Consider the following 17,006-nt stretch of genomic DNA (forward strand, 5'->3'; position numbering starts at 1 on the left):
GGAATAAGATCTCAAAAAGAAAAAATGGTACCATCATGAAATCAGATGAAAACTCATTCCTTGAAATGTTGTCCATCTTGGCCTTGAAACAGCACCACAGTCAATTCCAGAAAAGGTTAAGAGTGAAAGATTATCACCACTGTCTGAAATATATTCCTTACTTTGGGCTTGATCTAAAGGCATTCAAGCCACAGAAACTTCCACTCATGTCAATAGGTTTGGCTCAGTATCTCTAGAGATTTTTGATAAGACAATTTCCATCAAATAAAAAGCCTTTGGTTTGACTCATCATCCTAATGAGATGCCAATACTTTGAGGTTAAAAAAAAAAAAAGGAAAAAAGCTGTGCACATATCTCTGGCATTCATGATCATTTCACAGGCATACAGATTTAGACTCACTGAGAAGTTTTTACATTTCCTTCTCATCTTCAAGATACAGGTTGCTCTAAGAAAAAATACCAAGATAATCAGGTTTTTAACTTGGATTTTGTAATGAGAAGACTATAGAATATAATAACAAAGCAAAGAAAAGCATTCAAGCAACTCAGTGCAACCAGAAGGGGAAAAAAACCCAAACAGCTCTCAATACTACACATCACTGCACTTGAGGGGCAGATTTCCCTCTTCCCTGCCCTAAATGCAATGGTACTGACATGACTGAGCCTCCTCAACAGCTGCCAAGAGCACTGTGCTTATGCCACCACCAGGGATGAAATTATATTTTGTTGCTACAATATTACAGCTGAAAACACCAGCAATATTAAAATGGCTGTTCCCCAAATTTAATTTCAACCATTTCCTTGTATCACACTTGGCACAAAAAAGAAAGAGCAAGTGTGCACAAATTCAATTTCTCTTCAGCATACACCCTCAGTTAACATTGTCTCTATTTGAACAAATGGCTTGGATAACCAAAATGAACCCTGACTTGCTTAGAAATCTGCTGGCTGCAAGACAACCCCCACAAGGAAGCAGAACTCTTTGGAGAAATTCTCTCACTGCGTGCACCTCTTTATTGACAGAGAAAATAATGGTATTTTCATAGGGATTTTCTGTTCACAACAGGGAAACCACAGAGATTCTGTCATGAGCTCCCTGGGTAAAGCCAGCTCAGCCAACTTCAGAGTCATGGCTGAGTCTCACCACACCAGGCTGATGTCACTTTTCCCAAAAAACAGCCTCCCATCCTCACAAGACATCCCAGGGTTCTGCATTGAGCTTTCCAGGGAAGGCACCCCACAACTTCAACACTTGGTTGTGCACCCAACTGGGTTTTATTTCGGGAAGACAATCACTGCAAGTGATTAAGTTTTAATAAACTCACAATAGCTTCTATTAGAGTATTTCTCTTACAACTGCTTGTAGGTGTCTGTGTGCTGCTTCTCCCCTGGTTACACCCATTTGTCATCCCTCAGTCTGCAGTCTCATGCTTTTGTTTCAGTATGAGCAAGGCAAAATTAATTTTTCCTGGAACTATAATTACAAAACCTTAATTGTGTATTACATTTAGATTAGATAATAATTGCGCATTTGGCAAGTTTGCCTCATTTCTCACAGGTTCAGATGGGTTTTGTGAGTATGTGCATATTTCCAGATACTTGTGAGAGCTCTTGTAGAACTCAGCCTTAACCAACCTTGTCCCAAACTTGAATATTACTGATCACCAAGGTTTACCCAACTGCAAGCACTTGAGCTCAAGTTTCCTTTTACCTGCTTGCTATCAGGAGGACAAATAAACACCCTGTGACTTATGTTGTTCCACAAAGCACACAATCACATCACTAGCCTGATTTTGAAAACCAAAACCAGGTAGACACAGATGAGTCCCGGTTTCACCTTTAGTGGAAGGCACAGAGGCAAGGGGGATCCATGCTCCCACCAGCACAGCAAGACATGGCAGGATGGGGCAGCAGAAGAAAGACAAAACAGGATTAAAACCAGGGGAAAATACCAGCCCACTGCAAGACATTTACACTGAAACGCACGAGCTGGAACACTGTCATATTCTGTACATTTTAAGAAATAAATAGGAACAATTATTCAGCTTTGCAAATTCCTCCTGGCTCCAGACAGACAGCTAAGCGTGACTCACTCAGAAATGGTTGTCAAACACCTTCTGCCAGTCTTGTTCCTTCTCCTGGGAACTTTTAAACTTCTCCCTGGCCTTTTTTGTTTGCTTGGTGGCAGCTACCCTCCCCACTTTGGCACTCTGGATAATATTCCCTCAAGGGGGAAGCAGGATGCTAATCCTTGCTAGCTCCTCGGTTCCCTCGTGTCACACTCTCCTCTTTCTTTTACAGCTTCCCAGGCCTGTGCCAGAGCCCTGCTTTGTGCCACGGTGGACTTCAGCCCATTCCAGCACTGTGCACAGCCTTGCAGGCACTGCCTGCCCACCTGGTGTCCAGTTTGTGTGTCAAAGTCTGAAAAACTCTCAAGTTTCCAGCTTGCTTTGAGAGCAAAAGCAGGCTGGGAGAAGCTCTTGGAGAACCTGGGATGCTAAAGCAGGTCCAGCAGGTCGGTGCACTGCGGTTCCTTAAAGGACAGGCAGATATTTCCAGTGCTGGTCACAGCTCCCTGGAATCTCACCCCGAGTGCAATGGCAGGGTGTCCTGCCTGAGTAAAAACTGGGCAGATTAGGGGCAGTGCTGGGGTGCAGTTGTGAGAGCCTGGATGAGAGATGCAGGACTCCCAAGGGGCTCTTAATAAACCTGCTGTAGATGAAATTACAGCAATCTGGGGTCCTGGGTAAGAAGAGCCAGCTTCAAGTCACCAGTCACAACTGAGAGCGTGCTTGAGAGACACCTCAGTTCTGGTCACAATACATTATATCTTTTTCTGTGCTGAATATGCTAATTTACAACATCCAACCAGTAAAAGACACAAATCCTGTAGAATCTACATACAACCTATTAGAAGCACTGCATTACCATACTGTGTTACATTTTAAACCCTAAAAGCTGCTTCCTAGACCCCTTTTTTTCTTCTCTGCCAACCTGGCAGGGTCTCCCTGACCCTTGGACTCTTCAGCTTGCAGAAGCATCCCTTCTGTTTGCCAAGGACATTGTTCAATCCACAGGGATCTTCCCTTCAGCCCACTCAACCATTGTCTTTCCAGTTGTTCAGTAACTGACTGGCTTGGAATCTTATACACCAAAACTAGCTCTCATTTCTATTTCACTTACAGGTTTCATATTCTCAGATTCTTTTGCCAAGCAATCATATTTAAAAGACTTTCCTGTCTTTTTTTTTCCTGTTTCATCTTTCCCAACATGCAGCATCTGCCAAGCAGCACTGGGATGCTCCTGCTGTTGAACACTCCCTTTCTTTCCCCAGACAGCTTCACTCACCAGTGATAAATAAGAAAGGACATCACAGGATCACAGGATGGTTTGGGTTGGAAAGGACATTGAAGATGATCTCATTCCACCCCTGGCCATGGGCAGGGACACCTCCCACTATCCCAGGTTGCTTCAAGCCCTGTCCAACCAGTCCTTGGACACCTCCAGGGATGGGGCAGCCACAGCTTTTCTGGGCACCCTGTGCCAGGGCCTCAGCACCCCCACAGGGAAGAATTTCTTCCTGTCATCTAATCTAACCCTGCTCTCTTCCAGTATGAAGTCATTCCCCTGTGTTCTGTCACTCCAGCTCCTCTCCAGCTTCTGTGCAGGTCTCTTCAGATGCTGGAAGCTGTTCTGAGCTCTCCACACAACCTTCTTTTCTCCAGACTCAACAGCCCCAACTCTCTCCTCCTGTCCCCACAGGGGAGGTGCTCCAGTCCTCCTCTGAAATTTGTGACCCCCTCTGGCCCCAGCAGTCCCACTTCCTCCTCAGGCTGGGGACACAAGAGCTGTGCACAGCATTCCAGCTGAAAAGCTCGGCTGGAGAGGCCAGCACAGCACCTTTGGCAAACACAGGGCACCCCTTGAATCCTGTACACCAAGTGAGGGATACCTGGGATAGGCAGGGGCCAGCTGGAGCTCCCTGCACAGCCCAGCAGCAGCTCACTCACCATTTAATGCTGCCCCTGCAGCAAACAAAATCACCACCAGCACCACAAGACATTTATGCAGTTTTGAATGCCCATCGTGAAAAATAAGCCAACAGATTTCCAACAACCACAGAGTTTTGCATGCTCCTACTGCCAAAGTTACACCCAAAGAATGGGAAATCCTTTTTCTAATGACCACACACAGCTTTACGATGTTGCAGATGTAAAACACATCCCCAGAGGAACCTGTTGATTGTCCACTTGCTCATGCTCTCTGCAGCTAAGCCAGGACTGAGCAGTTTGTGTTCAGCACATCACTGATGAGGCTTTAAGGATGATGGAGCTGTGGGTGAGGGAGCAGCAAGCATTGCATCCCCCTGGAAGGAGCAGGATGGAGGGGATGACCAATTTTAGCCACATTTAGTGCTCACAGTGTGGGTTCTCTGGAGCTCTTACAGATTCAGTAGGCAGCACTGCACTGACACACCAGAGAATGCCCCTCAGCCTACTAGGGCAGAAATCCCTGGATCTGAAAATCACTTTGTTTATATATCAATGTACACACAGATCCAAAAAACATGCTGGGGTCCAAAAAATTTCCAGGATAGGAATTGTAGACCTGAAGGAATTTCATTTTAACCCAGTGGTTATGCTGGAATTTGGTAAAAAATGATCTGTAGAAAATCAGCATTGTAATCAGAGAAAGGGTGGGAAGTGGAAACCAGGAGAGAGCATGGATCTCATGATTGAAAAGTAATGCCACAAGGCTGGGCTGGCCTTAATCAATGCTCTTCTCAAATCAGCTCATTATTTATTCCAGCCTGCTGCACTCTGAACACCTCTGTAAGTGCTACACTGCATCAGCAACCCCACAAATCTGTGATAAAATTTCCATTTGGATAGAAGACTAATGTTTCTTTTTTACAGGCAATGTGGCAAGAGCATCAAATCTTTTCCCTCCCCACAAAAGTGATTGCTGCCAGTTGAATTTTTCCTGTTAAGTCAGCACATAGATTAGACAATACAGAGTAGTAAGGAAGTGAAGATGAATATTTCACACATACTCTTGCAAAAAGGACAGAAAAAAAGGAAGCAATTCTTCCCAGTTCTCAACTGGAACAGATTCCTGCCCTGAGCTTAACTACTCAAATGCTAAAAATGTGACACACATTTCTCTTTCACAAAGTTTCTCCACTTTTGCTCCCCATGGAGGTTATTTCCACTGTTATTTCTGCACAAACATCTTGAATATTGTGAAACCCTGACCAGGCTGGGGGCTGACACAATTCCCATGGCTGTGACAGGCCAGGAGGAGCTACAGCCTCGCCCTCCCCTTGACATGAAGGTGGCCAAAACCAACAATAAAGTACAATGTTGTGAGTCAAAAACACAACCCAGGATTTTTGTTTGATTAAAAAACAAAGTAACACAACACTCCAGACACTAAAAAAGCAAAACAAACTCTATCTGCTTAAAATGATGAAAGAGGACCAAGTCCAAAACTCACAAACATCTTATTTCACAGAAACAGCTGGAGCTCTAAGTTACCTCTGCAAGTTCTTCTCACATAGCTGAAAAATGGGCATGTTTTTATTTTCAAGAACTCAGGACTTTTGCACCCCTGACTGGAAATCATGTCAAGATTTAACCACCAGGAAATCACATTCTGCATCGAGCAGCTCTATTATTTTCAGCCTTTTCCACAGAGCAAATGCTGATACTGACATTTTTCCCCTCAAATGTAAGCATTTTCCATTTCTCTTGCAAAGAAAGCCTTTTTGCCTTAATTACTTCTGCTTTTTGATAGAGCTAGCAGGTGTAGTGAGTATTTTCTTCATTTCAACTAGTTCATTCAAAGTTGAAAACCCAACTGGGAGTTGAAAAAAAACCCAAAAAACCAGAGCCTCTTGAAATCTCTGAATAAAAAGCAGGTGGGAGAAAATGAGGTCTCTGAATTTTAAAGCAGCCAGACTTTCCTTGGCACTTAGGCCTTGTTTTCTCTCTTACATTCTGGCTGTGGCTGCTCTTTAAAGAATACTATCCAGAGTGGATTTTCACAGTAATTCAGTCTCTTTCCAAAGCCTTTCATTCTTTTTGAAGTTATTAAGATGGATAGTTTGACTGCATAGGTGAAAATGTATTTTTATCAATACAAAAACCTGAAGCTACCACAATTACAACTGGCACCATAAAATAGGATTTAGTCAGATTTATGTCTAGACTCTGATAGTGACACCTTTTAAGCATAAATTGAACACTGTGGGGAAAATATTAATAAATAGTTCAAAAGTAATGTGCTTAGATAGTATGTCATCCCCTTGACTCCTAATTTCCATCTTGAGATTAACACCTGCCTTGCATCTGGTAATTAAACCTCTCTTTAGGTCTGAAATTCTGAAGTTTAATCAGGTAAAAAAAAATTTCTTTCTTAACAAAGACAAACCAAAACAAGCAAACAACTATTCAAGGGAGAAACTTTAGCATTTCTATCTTTAGCATTTCTGTATTTCCATGCAGGGATTTTCAATTTGACAGTAGATTTGCTGAAATGCCCTTTCCTGAGTCACCTGCTCTGCTTTGTACAACTCCCAAGTTGCAAAAGATTTCAGAGTTTCTCTACCCTTGTGGAAGACAGAGTTTCACTGACAGCAGAGCCCAGAGCAGAGCTATGGAGCAGCCAGATGAACTGAAACATAATAAATTAATTAGACACAGCAAATTATACTGGATTTTTTTTCCAGGTTGCCCCAATAAACTTTGTAACACCACAAAGTCAATATAATAGCTTTAAAGAAGTTAATTATTATCCAGAAAGGCATCTTTTAGAAAATGTTGCCTGTTTCAAGATGACTGTATGGTTTCCCCCAAAGGCCAGAGTGCACAGCTCCAGGTGTGTCACTCCTCTGGATGGAGGAACAATTTCCAAAGGGAGCCTCACAACTGCTGCACAGAAAACCTGACCCGTGGGGCTGCCACTTCTGATATCTACAGTAAATTAAATCAAATCCAATCAATGCCAAACCTCCTGCAAAACAGCAGCTTCCCCACAGCCCTGTGGAGCAAGGGGCCCAAACCTGATTCACAATTGCTCAGGTAGGAGAGAAAGAGGAAGATAAATGAACACAGCTCAAGAGCTGAGAAACTGAGGAGGAGTGCAGACCATGCTCCCCCTGAATCCACAACATGAACAAGTCTTCCATCCATCACTCTCCACCTCCATGCCAGAATATTTAGCATGTTACTTCCCTCCCCTCACTACATGCAACTACAGGAGTTATTTATACATCAGAAGAAACCCTCCTGACTTTATTTTTTGCCCTGCTTGCTGAATCCACAGAGTAAAATGACAATCTGGTGTCCTGACATCAATCTGATGCTGGCTACTATCATGCCACAGGGACATGGTATCATATTAATAACCATAACCACTATCACATTTGGATTTAGTCAGACAAGATGAGCTTAATATTTGCCAGAAAACCCCTCTGAACTGGGCTATTTGTTTCCCAATCCCCTGAGCACAGAATGAAGCTGCTTCCATCCACACACAATCACCCTGGTGCAGCTTTGCCCTGTTCACAGCTTCCTTCCACCAGACCTGCTCCCACTGGATGAGCAAAGCTATCACCAGCAAATCCAAAAACTTCCCAGACGTATCAGGAGGGCAATAAACCTAAAATATCCTTGCTCCATCTCCTTCTCCACGTAAACATCTATTTTCAGAATTGTGGCTTCTATTATCGATCTCTCGAGAACAAATGATTTGTTTTTAATTCTCCCCTCACCATGGCAATACGTGCACCAAGTGGAAAGATGGTCTATTTAGCAAAGTGCATTTGATGCTATTTCTGAACTCAAGATACAAAACACTATCTTCATGGTTTGCAAGTTTTATTTCTACAGTAATTTCACAAGAACTCAAGCACCCATTAATTTTTCTGACATTACAAGCCACTTCCCCAGTCATGTTTTCTGCTAAAGAAGTTTTGAACAAGGCTATTATATTTCAAGAACAACTTTTTTTTCCTGACATTTCATACCTTCATTTCTAGTTAGTTTTCTCTGCAAAGCTTCTCCCTCTCCTCTGTGTTAATGTATTCATTTTTGCCATCCTACCTGCTCCCATGTACCCAGTTGGTCTCCTCAATCCTGGATGACAGCTCCTACAAGCACTTCATGATCTTTGCTACACACGTCAAAGTTCTGCTTTCACCTCCTGCTTTTATAAATTGGGTTGTGTAAAAGCAAAAAAAACACATGGATGACAGGTATCTGAGGGAAAGCATCTTCAAACAATTACAGATTAATATATATTTCAAACTATAGGACAAACAGGAGAAGGGGAGTGACTCCAGCTGCTGACAGCATCTGTTACCCTGGCACACACCTTCTGCAGGATGAGAAATCAGCATTTCACACAGATGAGGCCAAACCATGGACACCTGCAGTGCTTGGAGTCTCTCCAGGCAAAAATGGGCCACCAAAAAAAGAAAACCCACAGGCTTCTTCCAGGTTTACTTCCAGTTTCAAAGCCTACCAAACTTTAGATGTTCGCATTTTCAAATGGCCTGTCCCAAGCAGCCACCTCTGGAAAAAGTGACTCATCATTCACTTTTGGACACAGACTAATAATATTCTCTTTAAATATAACACAAATTCATAATTACTGCCAGTTGTGTTAACAACACAGGAACAGTGGTTCAGCACTGCAACAAGTTGAGTGCAAAGAGGCTGAGGAAACACCATCCTTGCACATTCTTAAAACCCAACTGGACAAAGCTCTGAGCAAACCAATTTATTTCTGAAATAAGCTTGGCTGAAAGCTGTCTCATACTCAAATCACACCCACCCAACTATTTCTATGGGTTTCTTTTATAATGAAATGTTCACAATTACAATCTCCATAGAAAAAAGAATGCTGAGATCTCTCATTTGACCATATGAAGCCATCCTGAGACCTCTCTCCTTGAAATGTCATCAATGGGCTGTACAGAAAGGCAGGCATTGCACATGCAGCAGTAACAATTAAGTCCAATTAACTGCCTGAGTTTTCACTCCACTTCCCAAGTGTTTTTTGCATGGAAAAAAAGCAATGAGCTTTTCATTGTCACGGCTACTCTGACAAGCATTTCACCCCTCCTTTAAAACTAATCACATCCCAGCTGCAGTACAGACACATCCTACCAGGTAACTCAGCCACAGATTCATTTTTAACCCTACCAGCTAAATCTGAGACGTGATTTGAAACACATTCATCCTTTTTAAGGCAGACCTAAGCTTAAGTTTTACTTACAGCATTTGTTTTGCTCCTCTTAATCTCTTTCCTAGCACTGAAATGCTGAGTCTCTCTTGGTGTCTTCCAAAGTACCAAACCACATCTCTCTCACATCACAGGCTGACATCATTTGTTTGCAAAGGGCAACCAAATCAGCCATGGGGAGTGCCTGGGGAGCTGTGCTGCTGCACATCCTCAGTGGAATGAAAGTGCTGCCTCTCAGGACCAGAGGTCTGTGGCAGAGCAGCCACTGCACAGAGCAGGATCAGCCAAGTCCCTCAGGTCAACTTGGTTTGCATTCAAAAGGAAAAAAACAGCCTGTGCAGTGTCACAGCTGCTCTTCTAGCCTCTCCTCCAGCCTGTAATATCTCATGTTCTATCTAACCTCCAACTAAGACCCATATATAGGAATCTCTGTTTAGTTCCTGGATAACAATTGCTCTGGTTGCAGAGAAGAGCTTAAGTAGCTTAGAGAGCTGCCTGCCAGAGAAAGGAATTTAGCATGTACTTCCAAAAGCCTGGTTCCTTATGAACTTGGATTTTAGTGTTGACAGAGCTCACAGCCATGTAGAGACATGGGTAGCAAAGGACATCCAACTCTGTCATAACAGGCTCTTAGCATCCCCTTTCTCCTCTCCCTGGCTGCTACCATGAAACTTGTAGTATTCCATTTATTTTGGAGACACCCTCACAGACACTTGCCAGCCAGCCAAGTGTGTCTGGAAATTCCTCTAAGAGCTCAAAACATATCACTGAAGAGAGAGATCAATGTATTTGAACAAGACAACACTAAAGTTTTATTTCCACAGCAAAGCAGGCTGAAAAATCTGCCAAGCTCAACCTCTTCAGCTCACCACATCTAAAGATGTGACGCCAAGCTCAACCTCTTCAGCTCATCACATTTAAAGACACAGCAATGCTATGCTAGCCCAGATAAATTCATGGTTTAGGCAGTCACAGAATTCCTTGGGTAACGAGCCTTTAGATAGTTGAGGTTTCCATATTTTCCACAAGCAGCAGCCACAGCACAGAAACAACTCCCCTGAAATCCACACTGAGAACGCTGCTCAACGCTCCAACTTCTCTTCAAACTCCTGATTTAGATGAATAATCCACGCTCCCCAAACTGCATGGTGTGGTGCTACGGGTGTGCGAGGAAGGCAGCGCCTGCTTTAATCTCCAGGCACTTATCTCAGAGACAACTGCTCAGTCAATGTAGGACACCTATCATCTCAGTGCCTCACTTTAAGCTGCCTAACTAAATAAAGCAGCAGAGCACAGAGTGGCTTTTGCACAAACACTGTGATATTTCAAGCGCAGGCTGCTGGATTATGGGCACGTTACCCACACATGACAGAAAACACAAACCCAGCCCTAACGTGACAGGAACAGGGCTCAGTGCTCACATTGCATCAGTTTAGGGTTTACACTGCACTTCCCAGAGCACCAAACCACTCCCAAAGCCAGGGGCTTCCCATGGGAACAACCTGTCCCCACTCTCTGTGAATCACCCCCCAGCATGTGGAAATTAGGAACCTCCAGGTTATTGTGGCTGAAATGACAGATAATACATTCAGTCCAAAAGCACCATTATGGGAATTGCTAATAAAATCCAAATGAAGACAGACTTCATGTGCTGAACTGCTTCAAACACTACAAACAGAGAGAGCAAAGCACCATTACAGTCAATAAGCAAAAAAAAAAAAAAAAATTACATGGGGCAGTGAAATTATGTAGTTCATTAAAACTGTAAGTCTAGCATAGGTCTCCCTTCTCAAAAAACATCAATCTATTGCAGCACAAAACACAACAGCAGCCTAAACATTGTGATCTGAATTATTTTGCTCTTAAGGTGCAATAATAAAATCAAAGCGTTCATAGAGAGTTCAGGCATTTGGGCACATCACTCAAGCAACAAGGTAGCTCTAGGAATGAAGTAAATTGTGTCAAATTACCTTCACTTCTAATACAAAGTACACCAATTAATCACACCCAATACATGTTAGTATTCCATGTTCCTTTGGTGGCCAGAAGCTGAAACAAAAGGCAGATTTGGCAGTAGGGGAAAAAGAAAGGAAAAACATTTGTTTCAAGTATTTTGGAGCTTGGACATGGTCAATTAAAACACACCACAAAAAAAAAAAAAAGTGTAGAGGACTCTTATGAGTTTATCCTATATATGAAGTGATGACAACCCTACACAGAATGATAAATCCATTATTTATAGGCTAAGAGATTTCTTGATTGGTGAAAAAGGACAATTCTTTTAGAGGCTCATGTTGTAGAGAGAATTTAACCAAACAAACTCTCTGAAGCAGCAATGACTGCGCAAAGAAGAAAATGTGATGCCTAATGCTCTTATAATTTCTGTGTACTTTGGTTCTGCACTTCTGGATTGCTGAGTGTGTCCTGTGAGGATTCACACATGGTGTCAGAACAAGTGGCTGGATACTGGGGGACTCTGCATTATTCCCTTTACAGCTGCCTGTAACTTTGAGACTGTGGTTGTCCCTCATCCTTTCACCACTGCTTTCACACAGGCAAGAAATGCATATTTATCTTTCTCTTTCTGGGTTTTTTTCCTGTGGGGAGATAGAAGGGACATGCAGATTTCCAAGCCTTGGGGTGATATTGCATCAGAAAAGCAGGGAGGGAGCCCCGGGCTCCCAGAGGAACAAAGAATCTTCACTTCCTTAAATGAATTCCTTAGAGAGGACAGACTAAATTTAGCCCAGAAAGTGGCCAAAATACATCTGGTTCAGCAAGTTAATAAGGGTCCTCCAACCCAGGGGAAGCAAACGATCAGATGGAATTACAGAAAAAAACCAAGCCCGAGTTAATCTCTCAATATGCAAAGTTGATTCCCCGCTGAACTGGTGATCTCTGATCTTAATCACCCCAGCTCTGTCTGAGAGTATTCTAAGGGAATTGCAGCAGCCAAACTCACATATTTAAGAAGAAAAAGGAAATAATTAGTCTTTCTAGTTACTTCCTACAGGGCAGGCTTCAGTTAAAAATTAATGAACTAAAATATTTATCAAAGTCAGCTTTCTTCAAGCAACAACAAACTAAAGAGTTAAAAATACCCAAACCAACAAAGGCAAAAAAAGAGCTCCGAGGTACTTGCATTAAATCTCATCTATAACTAATCAAGAGGTTTGAATGAGCTCTCTTTTCACAAATAAGCAGGTGATGTAATTAATTTTCTCCTGAACATTGAGGTTGTCGAAGAAGAGGATCTGACCTAATACCAGCTAATTCCTGCTGTGTGCAGAATTGTAATCTCTCCTGCAAACCAGATTTGACCTGGATTCAAGTCAAGAATTTTAAGAGGGAACAAAATAAGGGGGGGAAAAAGAATTACAAGAGATGCGTGCATGTTATGCTGTATGCATAATGCACACAAATTTATATTTGCATCAGTACAAAATCTACCTGCTATCAGATGCACACACCACACCCCAATAATGAGTTAAGACATGAAGAATTAATTAAAAACTACACTGGATTCATGTATGTACTTACCACATGAACTTTCTTTTGTTAAAAATAACATTTAGCAGGACAGCTATAGATGCCCTTAAGCTCTAGATTTCCCAATTTTAACATTAAAACTGTAAAGTCACTTACACATGCCTGTTTTCTTGCACATTTTGAGAACTACAGAGACTAGTGATCACATACATTTTAATTTGAGCTGCCACACTGCATAGCTGAGAGTTTACATATCTGCAGAGAATCACTGTAAAGCTAAAATCTAAATAAACTCATTAATATTAAAAGTGTGTGCTTACACACACACACACAGAGGATTGTAGGCTTGTAAATAGTACAGGCATAACTGCCTGGAGAAAATACTTGGCAAAATAAACCCAAGATGATCCTACATAGATTTTAATTTCTTTTGTTTTTAAAACGCCTTAAAAACAAACAAACAAACAAACTCATGTGTCATGCTGGAAACTTGTTCTCAGCAATGTCACACCTCTTGGAAAGTTCTCCAGGCACAGCTATATTCATTCCAACTCCAGCAAACTTTTCCTTTTATAGCTGATGTGTATTTTTTCACTAAAACCAGTCAACAGATTGGGTTTCTAAAAGTCACTGTTTGCTCCAGACAATGTTCTGAAAAGTTTCAAGGGTTTCTTTTGGCTGAAAGTCTTGGACAATATGTGGGGAGACAGAGAAACAAGGCTAGCCCAGAAATGTAGGGCAGCCCTGCCATGCTCCTACCCTTCCCAAACCCAGTCTAAACATCCAGGCACATGTGAGCTCCTGGCTCTGCTGCTCCCAGCCAGCACCCTCCCAGGCCCAGCTCATCCCCAAGGGGTGGAATCTTAATTTTCACCAGCCTGAAACATCCCTTTTCCATGCTGGAGACATCTGTGTCCCACAAACACCCTAATACACGGTGAGCCTGTCAGCCTGGTTTCCGTGTTACGTGCTGAGAGACAGCTGTGAGAGCACAAAATAGGAGTGAAAGAGCCTTATAAAGGCTTGCAGAAAAAAAATGGAGATATGCAGACACCATCTTGCCCAAGTGGCATCCTTAGCCACTCAGCTGAATAAAAACCACAAAAACTCAAACAGCAACACAACCCAGCCCCGTAACAAATAACCAGAGCAAATCAGGGAAGGTATCTACTCCAGCCACACATTAGTAAGTACACATCAGCCTTGCAGAGCACTTCAAAAAGGACCACCACTCTCCAGCTCGCCCCAAGGAAGCATTTTAAAGGACAAGCCACCACCAGCACAGTCACAGTACAAAAATCCAACTTACCAATACAAGTAATAGGCTAAAGCCAGGACAATCAGCGTAGCGCAGACTCCAGCTAATAAGCAAAACCCTGACTGGTTTACCAACATCTTCTCAGTTTGTTATTGATTAATAAACAGACAAATGAACAACAAAAAAAACAGAGGAGGAGAAATGGAACGGCAAAAACGCACGATGCGAGTCTTGGCTAGGAAAGAGAATCAGTCTTGACATGGAGGAGGGATTATGGTGACAAAAGCACATCGAGGTAAATCTGGAAGTGCTTCAGCTACTAAAACTGCCCTCTCAGCAGCCTGAAAAAACAGCAGGGTGTCCTCTTCACTACATGGGTTTGTTAGCCACTGAGTTAAAAAAGCCCCTCTTACCTCAAGAATGAAGGCATGGATGGGGCAGAAGTGGGCTAATATTTAAAACAGGTAATACTGCTCAATAAATATTACAGTCAGGTGGTGTTGCTGACAAACCAAGCTCTTGCTCTAATCCAGTAAGCTCCTTACAGGAAATTACCAGGCTGCGATCGCCTTCGCTCGCGTGGTCGCGCCTGTGCTCCGCACGGCCCCTTGACACCTCTTGTTTCTGCAGGTCCTGAGGACAGACTTTAATAAAATCTAGATTTTAGCACAAAGCAGCCCCCCACTGCAGGACCCAACAGATGACAGTGGTGTTCCCTCTCTCTTCTCCCTGCTCCAAAATCAGGGCTTTGGGAAGGGCTGAGCAGGCACAGTCCGGGAGTTTGGTTAACGAAAGGGAGATATCGGAGGTGAGAGAGGAAGAAATGAGGTTGCAGCAGCTACACCCTGTGCAGGAACACAGTGCTGATGGTGATACTTTAAGTTTTAGCTTTCATGTTTTTCAGATTCTGTGCTGCCCAGGAGTGCAGTTCTGAGCTCATATTAAATGTCAGTCAGTTCTCTTTGCAGAGTAGGGAGACAAAACAAATCCTTTTCCTGCTGAGGACCAAGGACAACTTTCAGGCCCAAAAGCACAAACAAGGGTGGCTGAAGGGAGAACAAGAAGGATGAGACCTCAAAACCTGGAACTGTAATTGGACAGTTAAACCCCAATATGCAAATAGACCAAAACTTATAGAAGTGTAAGGCCTCATGACCAGTTACCCATTTTTTGTGACCATTCTAAGTCCATCTTGGGTGTAGCCCTGGTCAGGCTCTTGTCCTACCCAAAGTGTATCCTAGAGGCCTTTCAATAAATCCCTGCTTTATTCTCTAGCTCTGTCCAGTCTCTGTTTCAGGTCAGCCTTCCCAAGGCATCAGTGGGGTGGGTAAAGCTCAGGGCCCATCCAGATGCTCTGCACCATAATCTGGACAGTCCAGGTAAAGAGAGACCTGAGGGCACATCTGGACAGGGACACGACAGACTGAGGAGTGACTCCCATTTACCAACACAGCTCTCTATGAAGATGCAGCATAACTCACCTGGTCAGAGTCACGCCTCTAAAGGAACAAAATCTAGATTAAATAACAAAAATAAAATTTAAATGGTAATCACAGGCTCCTGACTCTCCCATTTTTTGACTAAACTTTAGCAACAGCACTAAAGAGAGCAAAGTCATGGTGTAAGCCCCTCTTAAAACCCTGGCTGCCCTGGAGTTGGAGTCACATTAGATTTCAATAAAGGTGAAAGAAGCAGCACAAAACCACTTAAGATGCAACAAATAGAAAGTTTTAACATTCAAAGAAACAGACAATGCTTGGAATTATATGGCCAAAAAGGAGAAAAAAAAAAAAAAGGAGGCTATGAATTTAAAAGTTACAGACAAATAGGAACTTTTATCTGATTAAGCAGAGCTGGGTGGAATAAAAACACAAAAGCTGACTCTGAGTTTAAAGCACACACAATTAAACACAATTAAACACAATATACTCCAGAAAGTGCAGTGAGTAAGGGTCCAGAGGAAAACCAGGACAGAAGGACCACAGCATTCATAAAATAAAGGAAAATTTCAGGTGCTCTCCATGCACTATGTCAATGCATCCTCCTGCCCTCTTAAATCCTGCACAAAGTCCAGGTCTGTTGTAAAATCTTTTGCAACCTCCCCTATAGCTCAACCACATTTCTCAAGTGACTCCAAGATAAAAGTCTTACTACTATCTACATCAATGAAGGAGATTGCTTGCAACTGAATTCCCTGCTCAGGAATAATCAGTTTCTGTGGGCTTCAAAGGAATTTTTACTGACTGTGTTCCCCAATCTCATTTTGAGACTGCTCACACTGCTTCTGCTCTCAATTGCAGAAATAAGGTTTATGTTAAATAACATCAAAATAAACCCCAAAGCCCAGGAGACAAACACACACAGTTCAAAGATGACAGGAGGGTTTCAGACATGCAGAGTCACTAAACTGGCACTTGCAATGTTTTCATAGGTGAAGCTCAATCACCAGTTTCCAGGACTGCTGATCAATACTTTCCCAAAGCACAACATTCATTACAGAAAATGCACATAATGGATTATGACTGGGCACAGGACAGCATCGTGATTTTTTAAATGAAAACAAAACCCAAAGTAGCAATTATAAAGAGGCCTCATTCAGGAAAAAAAATAATTACAATATTGGAATAATTGACTATATTTGGAACAAGGCTTAATTGGTATTTCTATTATAAAAGCTATCCTAAAATTATAGTGCTGGTATTCAAACAGCAATTCTATAATACCGGCCCTTACATAACAAACAGAAAAAGAGTTATCTAACAGAAGCCCTATTAGTACAAAATTATTTGAGTAATAGGCCTCTTGCAATGTATAAAATAGATCAATGTTATGTAATTACAAAATGCTGCCAATCTCAGTCTCTGATGATGAACAAAAACCTCAGTAGTGTCTACTCATCTCTTAAGACTACATAAAATGTTCCTCTTCACTCCAGGTGATTGAATTTTCAAGATAAACGGGAATTCATCCTTTGTATTCAGATAAAAATAAACTACAAAAGAAATTTCAG

General features: G+C 42.3%; 1 protein-coding gene across 6 annotated transcripts in view; it reads right to left on the bottom strand.

Moving 5' to 3' along the window:
• AGPAT3 (1-acylglycerol-3-phosphate O-acyltransferase 3) overlaps nt 1–17,006 on the bottom strand; it is an 87,127-nt gene that overhangs the window by 25,248 nt on the left and 44,873 nt on the right. Inside the window, exon 1 of one of the 6 annotated variants that reach the window (XM_063393097.1) lies at nt 9,283–9,304. The exons of the other annotated variants lie outside the window; for them this stretch is intronic. The gene's annotated coding sequence lies outside the window, so the exon portion shown is untranslated. Of the gene's footprint in view, nt 1–9,282; nt 9,305–17,006 lie in introns of those variants that run through there. 6 annotated transcript variants of the gene reach the window in all.

Source organism: Prinia subflava, chromosome 3 (genome assembly GCF_021018805.1).
Source record: "Prinia subflava isolate CZ2003 ecotype Zambia chromosome 3, Cam_Psub_1.2, whole genome shotgun sequence".
NCBI lineage: Eukaryota > Metazoa > Chordata > Aves > Passeriformes > Cisticolidae > Prinia > Prinia subflava.